Source organism: Lichenostomus cassidix, chromosome 5 (assembly GCF_008360975.1).
Source record: "Lichenostomus cassidix isolate B80296 chromosome 5, HeHo_3.0, whole genome shotgun sequence".
NCBI lineage: Eukaryota > Metazoa > Chordata > Aves > Passeriformes > Meliphagidae > Lichenostomus > Lichenostomus cassidix.
Window position 1 is genome coordinate 48,522,860 of NC_139486.1, and position 9,772 is coordinate 48,532,631.

Consider the following 9,772-nt stretch of genomic DNA (forward strand, 5'->3'; position numbering starts at 1 on the left):
CAGTTTCTCTGCTCAAACCTCCTTCAATTGATTAAGTAATTTGCATGTATCTAAGTCTCTTTGTGTGTTGGAGTAGTACAGTCATGGTAATACCTTTAGCCATTCAGCTCCCTACATCTGTTACCTTCTTGTTTGTCTTGTGTGTCACCTTGACAAGAGATGTCATATAAGGTATTTCTCTGTCTTCATGAGTATGAGCAACTGTGATAATTAAAATATTATTCAAATACTCTTTTAGTTTCCTGTTATTTACAGGGTCGCTTTTTCAGCAGTGTAGCCAACACAGGGGTTAAAAAGAACTAGCTTCTTCTGTGTGTTGCCAATGAATGCAGTGCAGTAATCTGAACAGAACTGCTGCCAAATGAATAGACCTATTAAAAATAACCTATGCTTCAAACTATCAAAACTCTCCTGCAATCAAGAAGTTCCTCCTGTCTGCTTTCCTGGGTAGATCTAGTGCAGAATTAGACTTGACCTTCTGTATTAGCAAACAAAGACAAAAGCATCGATTTGCCGCAGTTTGAGGTGAACTGTTTAATAGAATAGGAATAAAATGGAAGAGAATAAAATCACAAAACCATTTAGGTTGGAAGGGCCCTCTGGAGGTTGTTTGGTACGACTTCAAAGTTGGATCAGGCTGCTCTTGCCTGGTCCAGGTCTGAATATCTCCAAGGCTGGAGATCTCACAGCCTCTCTGGGCAGCCTGTGCCAGTGTTTGGCCAGAAGGAGAAAATAAGCTTGGAAGGATACAGAAGCAAACACGCTCTTCTGCTTTTCAAATTCAGTTTTGTTGCCAAAGAGATCAGAACCTTTGTCACAGATTTAGAAAATAAAACAATATTTTCCCCTAAACACTTCAGGTTCTCACAGCACTGTTGTGTGAGGATCTACTATACATGCTGATATGTGCTAAAATCAATGCCTAATATATCTGGGATATAAACAACATGAAGATTAGGGAAACTGAGAAGCAGGATTGCAGGTATCTTTTTATCAGATTCTCCTGTTAAACAGGGAAATTTCTCCATGCACCCTTTCTCCATCTGTGAAATAGGTGGTGTTGGTCACGTGCTTTGTGATCCTATATAAATGTATGCAGGTCCTATTTACTTTTATCTAAATATTATTGGCTTTAGTATATCAGCAGTCTCCCTGAAAATATAGCTGAAGAGTCTTTTAAATGGTCAAAGAAATTTTGTGTGTGATATCACTAACATGCAGAGATTAATTTTCTGCATGTGAGTAAAATGAAAAACAAAAGGTATCTTGCACCAAGAAGTCAGGAAGATATTCCTAGCAGATTAGCAAGTCTGCTTTATTCCATCCTGGGGCAGGTTGTTGCACAGAGTCATAGAGCCCCGAGAATTCAGGCTGCAGAAGGGATTGTTGGTGCTTCCTTAAGACAGGTAGCACTCACAGGTAAGAAAGGGAGGGGAATAAAACCATTTCGCATTTTCAGGGGTCTGTGAAGATGGACCCTTTCTTTATCTAGACTCCAAATGCAATCTTCCCCTTGGTGTATGCAAATAAATCTCCTGAGTGAGTTTTTCCTGCTTAGGAAAACCTTCAGGCTGACCTTGAACAGCAAGTATCTTGAAACTGATGTTTTGCTATATTAAAGGGAACAAATAACCAATTCTGACCAGGCATTTAAGTTCTGTGCAGTGGCACAGGCTGGCAGTGTTATCGGTAGAGAACATCACCCATGATTTCTCTTGTTCTTAGCCACTGTGTGCACACCTTGGCTTCAGAGGGTAATTGAGAGCTTTTAGTCCCCACTTCAGGAGAGCAGGAAGCACCTCCTAAATGAGTGTGAAATGGCTGCTTCCTCCTATCTGTATTTAACAGCATCCTTTTCCAGGGATTTTTTGGTACATTTTGTGGCTTTGAAAGCACTGGTCTGCTTTCAAGATTTCATAAAACTATGCCTGAGTAATGGTATTGACAGGAAGAATCCCAGTACTTTTTCTCCAATTTAACTTTCCTCCAATTTAAATGCAGAAATGCCTGAAAGTCAGGCCTGACAATTTGTTCACTGGCACTCATCTCTGATAGATTTATCTCCTGAAACTTCTTGGAACACAGAAATGTAGCAGGTTACTGCAGGTATCATTGCCATGGATTTATGTTTGTGATCCATATGATCCCGATCCAGTTTGTATTGCTGTCACCCCTTTTTTTTCTGAGTATTTTTCTTTGTTAATTATGTGAGACTTAGTGAACTGCAAGCATAATCTAATACCTAAAAAATCAGAGAATAAGCTTTTCTTGGGAGACAGCATTAATTCTTGCCAAAGGTGTCAAAAAAAAAAAAGAGTTCTCTCTGGCCCACCATCAAAGGCCAACAGAGCTTACCCATCATGCCTAACATGATAACTTGTCAAATCCAGAGATGGGAAATGCTGATAAAATCTGGTGAAAACTAGGGACTCATGTTCTATTGTCTTTGAAAATAAGTCTGTCTCTTTTTATTTCACTAATAATGGTCTGAAAACTAATCAAACCAATGGATTGCTCTTGTATAATTTAGTGGTTCTTAATCTTCTTTCTCCTTTCATTTTACAGCAGTTTCTCTTCTTCCTAGGATCTGAATGGGGTGCGGGAAAGGAGTGAGGATTTTAAGAAGTGATGTCACATGCTGTTGAGTTACATAACAGCATCTAAAATTTTCTATAATTAAAGAAAATACCTAGGTGAAGTGTTTGAAGTGATCAAAATTCTTTTATTTGCTTTGATGTGTGAATGATTTCTATTTCACTAGAAATGCTGCTGCTATCACTTTTTTTTTCTGGCTCTAATACCAACAAAGAAAAATCTCAAATTGTCCAAAACTGCAAAAGCCATAAGAGAAGGCAGAGAAGAGTCTTAAAGGGGGAGATTTGGATTAAAATATAAGCTACAATAAAATGTTTTCGTTCTGGAGAGAGAAGAAATTACACTCTTGCATAATTTCTGTTAATACCACTATATTTTAATGTTTCTTCTGAAAGAGTCTAAAAGATGTCATGCCCCTAGGTAGAGAATTTCATAATCTAATTTACATTGCCTCGGATTCTATCTATCTAATCTCTTCCCCCTGCTTCTCCACTGTCTTGTCCTACCCAGCCATTTTTGCCAATGCAGTGGGAATATGAAGTACCAATTAATTCAAAACAGTAGTGTTTCACACCAACTTTTCATAGCTGTAGAAGGTGCAAGGTAATGGAATCAGATGTAGCCACTCATGAATAATTAGCTAGCGTCTTTCCACTCAGCATGGAAAGAAAATAAAAGTCCAACAGCCTTAAAAATCCAAATAAACCTTCTAATACATGAGGATTAGGAGGCTAGGCTCACTCAGGAAAAAGGTCTGATGATTGGACCAGACAGCATTAAATACACAGGTTTTGCTCTTTACTTCTGGGAGTAATTTTCTAAAACTGCGCTTTACCTTGCCTGTCTGAGATAGTTCTCTTCTTGGAGATAAGAAACCTTTTTTATGCTTGTTTCTAAACAACTGTGCTGGGTAACCTGCTAGAATCCATTGATATGGTGCCTGGATTTCCAGATTTCAGTGTGGATGAGCAGTGAAGGCTGGTGATGATGTACCGGCACAGAAATCAGATGAGTGAGGCTCTTTTCCAACCTCCACCATTGACATTGACATTGACATTGACACCATTCTTACTCTTCATGTATGTGGGTCTGCTTCTTTAACACCATCCTTTGTCTATTTTTTAAAATTTAATTGAGATAATAACCTTTGGGGCTTGGAACTGTCTGCCAACTGTATATCTGCTCCGTGTCCAGACCAATGTATGTCTGGAGTAGGGAACTGGGAAGGGAGACCTTGGCTGAATCTTGGCAGCACTCTTGGATCAGAGACAATAAGGAAAGTGTGTGGTGGCAGTGGAAGCAGCAGGGCTTTTGCAAGTCAGGTTTCAGTAACTCCAGAGTTTGTTTTCTAGGAAATAGCGGTGTACACGACACGCTATTCATAATTCATTCCAGATCACACATTCAGAGCGAGTTAGTAGCAGCTGCACGCCGCAGACACGTGCTCTTCTCCTTTGATACTGCTCAGAATCATTTAACAATCCTACTCAAGCTAGATGGGAGACAAGAAACACAGCGCACTCAGAGAGGATTTGCCAGCCTTTTCCTTTCCATCTGCTATCAGAAATGTTTTTAAAAGTGATTTTTAATCCCTATCCTTTTATAGGGAAATTCAGGAAATTATACCCTTCCCAGAACCTCTGGATGAAAAGCATAGAAAGGTGGTATTTTGATTGAACTAGATCTGTTGAAGCATCAGGAAATTTTCCATATAAGTGGCACCATCTCTTTCTACTGATCTATTCCAGTGAGTTTTTGTCTTGATGACAAAAATCTTAAAATCACTACATGATAACACTCCTGGTCCTGTTGAACCAGCAAAGAACAGGAGCTAAGCAGTTGTCATCTCAGTCTGTATGAATGGGGCCTCTGAGCAGCAGGAGGTTTGCCGCTTCTCTCTTAAGAGAACCCAGGGCTTGCCAAGACTGAAATGGGAGGTGAGAACATACAAGTCACCATAGAACTTTGTCTCTGAAGGAGAAACGATGGTACTCTTAGTACTGTGGAGCTTCCAGAAAAGTGTATTGTGACTCTAGTGAGATCCCCTGTGTTTGGGTTAGTTTCAGGGGAGTGGAAGAGGGCTGAGGGGTATGGATGGGCAGAATAATGTAAACATCCCAAGTCTAGTAATTTTTCACTTTTTCTGTCACTGGCAAATATTTGCAGGAAAAGGTTAGGCTTTGAAGAGATTCAAATTCCTGCTGGCAACATAGGAGTTGCTTTTCTACAAAACATCAGTAATTCAAATATACCCAGAGACCTGTGTTAGATCTGCCTAAAGCCCCAGTGTTTCTCTTTACAAGGTATCTGTTCACGTACTTTACCAGCTTTCTTTTACATTAATTCATCTGATTGAGGTTTGTCTCTCAAAACTAATGCACTTCCATGAAAATGCCAACATTTGCCCATCTGTGGCTTGAATCTCAAAGCTTTGTCTAGTTTTTGTTTTAATCTGTAAATGGTGCTTCAACCATGCTTAATTTAAAATTAATTTAGTTTAGTCCAATGTGTCACCAAAATGTTTAATGAGACAAATCTTTTTGCTGTAGCTCAGCCAAAGTATGGGTTAAGTGAAAGCTGCTTAAAAATATTTAGCTTTATAAACACTTTATTATGTCAAGACCAATTTTCCAGGCTTTCTTAGGGATATGGACCCTGATTCAAACAAATGACTCATTTTTAATGTGCAAGTAATTCTGCTGAATTTTTGAAAGTAGTACTGAATCTGTATGACTGATCAGATGACTAAATGTAGGCACATGATACTAGCAACCAGATAATGCTGTGGAAGTGAGAAAAAGCTGGGACTCTGTCAAAAAGCAACCTCTGCAATATTTCATTAAGAATCCGAATGGAAGGTGTTTCATGATGCTGTGAGCAATGATCATGAAAAGGAAATTATTTGCATGGGAAAAGAATCCAGTTCTTTTTTTGTAGGTGTGATCTAAGTATATGAGGGCACAATCAGATGTTAGCACTGAGCTGTTCTTTGTGAAGGGAGAGATGACCCTCTTAGCAATCTGTCATTCAGTGAGATGATAAAACAATTGATAGAGAAGCTCACATCAGCAAACATGCTGGTTCACTCACAAGATTATTCAAATTCATGTTTCGTAGCTGAGACAAATGGAAAAAGGAAGCTTGCAGATAGACAGAGCTTGCTCCAGAGTCAGATAAAAAGTCCACTAGCAGCTCATGGATAAAATGATTATGTAATGCCAAAAAATATATGACAGTTTGCAAAAAAATCTTGGAATGCTTTGTGGCACGCAGACATGAAACAGCGTGTTAAAAAAAATGTGCAGTCATCTGTGGAAAATATGCTTAAGTTATTCGGTGTTGACATTGCAATAAATAAATTGGAAGCTGATCTCTCAAATGTTAGTCCTAGCAGGCAGCCATGTGCTTTGACAAGGTAGTTACTGGGATAAGCAAGGCTGCATCAGAACTGAAGTGGGGTATGTACAGTGCTCCTCTGGGGCCACATGGCCAGCCAGGTGGTCACCAGGCAAGGGCTCTTTGTAGGTCACAGGCAAGCCTTCCAGCTTCATCTAAGACAGATTAAGTCTTGTGATTTAATAGGAATATTGATGCAGAAGAGAAGTGAATTTATTTTGCAAAGCTTCCTTGCTACTCCCCAGTCTGGTAGTGATAACTAAATGGGAACAGTATGGTGGGACCAGGGAATGTTTCATATTGCTCAGCAATGGCTCAGGGGGAAATTCTTAACATATATAGAGATTCCTGATCCAAAAGGGCCCCAAGACTCCTGCAGCTGAGCATATGAGACACAGCAGAAGGAGCAGTAAGTGTGAAAGTAGGCCTTCCATCTCTGAGGGACTGCAGAAATGTATGCTTGATAGGGACCTTTCAGAATTGTCATTTCCCTGTCCCAAAGCACAGCCTTTGATCATTCCTGAAAGACAGCTACACTGACTATTCTTAAGGATCTCTATTGGTAAATATAATAGAAATTCTGCAGGAAATTTATACCAGTATTTTACCATTTTTATCTATATTTTTTCTTCCTAATGCCTAACCTAAATAATATTTTCTTCATCTTAAGCTTGTTCATCTTAAGCATCACAGTCAGCTAAGCATTTATAAATTTGCAGGTGTTTTCCTTCTTTTGTAAGCTAACAAAAACTAAACATCCAAATGTCCCATAACTCTTAGACTATTGTTTTCATATGCTCATATTTTTGCTGCATAAATTCATTGTAATTATTAATTTCATTTTCAGATGATTGCACATACTTTTATGCTGTCAGTGCTGTCAAAAACTTTAGGATAAAAGAAACTGAGAAAGTCATGTAACATCTCATACATGGAACATAAACTAACATATGGCAAATAAAAACAGGGAACTTTAATTGCTTATTAATAGCAGAAGTTTCAATATTTTTCTGTTAGGCAGTAGGTAGCATTTTTTGGACTCTGCACAGTTCCTATTCTAAACTGAAAAGGAGAGTTTTGTAGCGATGAATGGTGATGGTGTCATGCGTTAGGATTTTCAGGATTCTCACCTCACCACCTTTGTTCTGGATTTATCTCCTGAGAAAATCACACTTCCTCCCTCTCTAATTTGCTGCTCGTCTATTTTTTTCCCCTTTTTGTTACAGCTTCTGCACTGTGACTTGCCCAAAGGTGGCTTAATTCACATGCTTATGCTTTCATGGTGTGCAGCCTCTCTCAAACCTACTTTTGGAGTGGTGCTAGAAGCCCTTCATAGAGCTGGAGACATTATTTCTGCAGCCTTTCGGAGTCCACCGTCAGTGATGTTTGATTCACCAACCTCAGCTTGACACCAGCCCTGAGGCATGAAACTGTTACAGGTATGAAGGAGGCAGAGAGTGCTCGGTGGTCTCCAGCTCCTTCAGAAAGAGCATGCCCTGCTTACTTATCGTTTTTTGCAAGAGGAAACCCTCCAAAGTGTGGGAGTATTGAGTGCAAAATCCGTAAGGAAACACCTGAAACACTGAGAGGCTTTACCCTGAATGTAGAACTCTTTAACATGCAAGGCCAACTTTTCTCCCTGTTGCTTTTAAGCCAAGGTGTTTGGAGTGTGTTCCAGATCATGTTTCTATGGAGACAATGTTTCTGCTTCAAGACAAATTAAAAGGAGTACCTGTCCAAGCTTTGGGAGTTTCTCATGTGGGTGGGCTGGCTCCATACCAGCCTCAGCCAGGGTGGGAGGTCTGTCTGTCTGCACACTTTCCTCACACACTCACACAGAGCTGCTGGGGTGGGGCAGGCTGCAGGATGGTGCTGACAGCTCCTATACAGGATGAAGTGGAAGGTCCAGAATACATCAAACCCCAAAGATGAACAAGTTTGGGTCTGCAGTGCCTGGGGTGGTGGGGTCCTTAATCCAATTTCTCTCCCAAAGCAGTACTATAGCAAAAATAATTATGATGGAATTCCTCTACAAGCCAACTCATTTCATATTTGACCATGGATTTTGAAACCTCAGTTTCTGACTCTGTGGGATATGGTCCAAGGAGCTTTAAATTCTGGGAGCAGCTGAAGTGTTTACCCTCTGATGGTTGAGTTTAGCGCCTCAGAATGGAGGCACTCAAAATAACTCCTCACCCTGGAAAACTGGAAGCTCTGGGATCACTATAGTGCCAGTAAATGTTGAGCTCAGGATTTCCTGTTTTCACCGCAGTTTATGTGGATGGATGTCACAGATGATGTATTCCCTGAAAAGCCAGAGTTCTTAACAAGGTGGCTAAAAATAAGGATGTTAAACCTCAGGCATTTCAATGACTGCTTTATTTTGGGTAATTTCACGTAGTTCAGTGAAATAATTTCTTTTTTTTTCTTTTTTTTCTTTTTTTTTCTTTTTTTTCTTTTTTTTTTGTTTTCCAGATTATGACTAGCAATGTGTTGTAGCCACTTTTCCTCCCATATTGTTTGCATAGCTGTGGAGCTATCAGTTTGTGCTTTTAAAGCATTAAGGCCACAATTCTTTCCTACCTTTGGGCAGTGTGTAGCACAAAAGTCCTGTTAAACTCCTAGATGGCCTGAATATGTTACTAAATATTGAGACCTTTTGTGCCTTTGCTCTACAAAACCTAAATATCAAATATCAATATTATTCTATAATTATATAAAAGTGTATCCACCTTATTTATAACTATTACAAACAAAAAAAAATCCAAAACCTATTAAAAATTAGGCAGTATTTTGGAAAGCAAATGTTTTCATTCCATAGTTAGGAAGAGGCCCTTGCACAGCCTTAATTTGTGCAAGCATAATGCACAGGATGGGAGCATACAAAATTTCCACTGACAGCAATCTTTGTCAGTCTTAGGTTTTGACTGGCTGTAAGCCATTTTTGATATCCAAATTAGTGAAAACATAACTTATAAAACTGTGCTGGTAGCTCTTTTAGGCAACTTCCAAAATAGCCTTTGTCATACAAGAAAGATTGGGACAGACATGTGAGCAGAGCCTCTTGCAATTACACAAGAGTTAATGGTTTTAAACTAAATGAGGGATTTAGGCTTAGATATGAGGAAGAAGTTTTTTCATTATGAGAGTGGTGAAACACCAGAACAGGTTGCCCAGAGAGGTTGTAGATGTTCCATCCCTGGAAACATCCAAGGTCAGGTTAGACAGGGCTCTGAGCAATCTGATGTATTGAAGATATCCCTGCTCATTGCAGGGTGTTGGAGCAGATCACCTTTAAAAGTCACTTGCAGCCTAAGGGATTCTGTTTAGTCTGTCTTTACTCAGACCAGCGAGATTGAAGGCATTTTTTCAACATCAGTTCTCCTGTCTCTCTGAAGAAAAAAATATTTATTCCTGTGTTTCTGTGGCTCCACGCTTAAATGTGTCATCAGTAAGCAACTGGAGCCATAGGGTGGCCTCTTGGTGCCAGTCTCCTGTTTGGGCAGTCACACACTTTGCTTCCCCAATCTTTTTTTTTTTTTTTTTTCCTTATTCATGGAAAACAGCCCATTTCCTTTGTGGCGAGATTCCACTATTTTGTGGGCAAGTATATACATGATATTTATGGAAAGCATCATGTACAACCCAAACTAATGAGGGCACATGCCATGGCATGAACTCCCATCGTGGTATGTGGCACAGGGCAGTTGGTTCACACTGCCACCCCCCTTGCTGACAACACTATTCTGATTTAAACCAGGAAGTTGTATCATCCTTGCTT

The 9,772-nt window shown here is 39.6% G+C and overlaps 1 protein-coding gene across 5 annotated transcripts in view; it reads right to left on the reverse strand.

The window, feature by feature from the left end:
* KCNC1 (potassium voltage-gated channel subfamily C member 1) overlaps positions 1–9,772 on the reverse strand; it is a 125,395-nt gene that overhangs the window by 40,582 nt on the left and 75,041 nt on the right. The window lies entirely within an intron of this gene.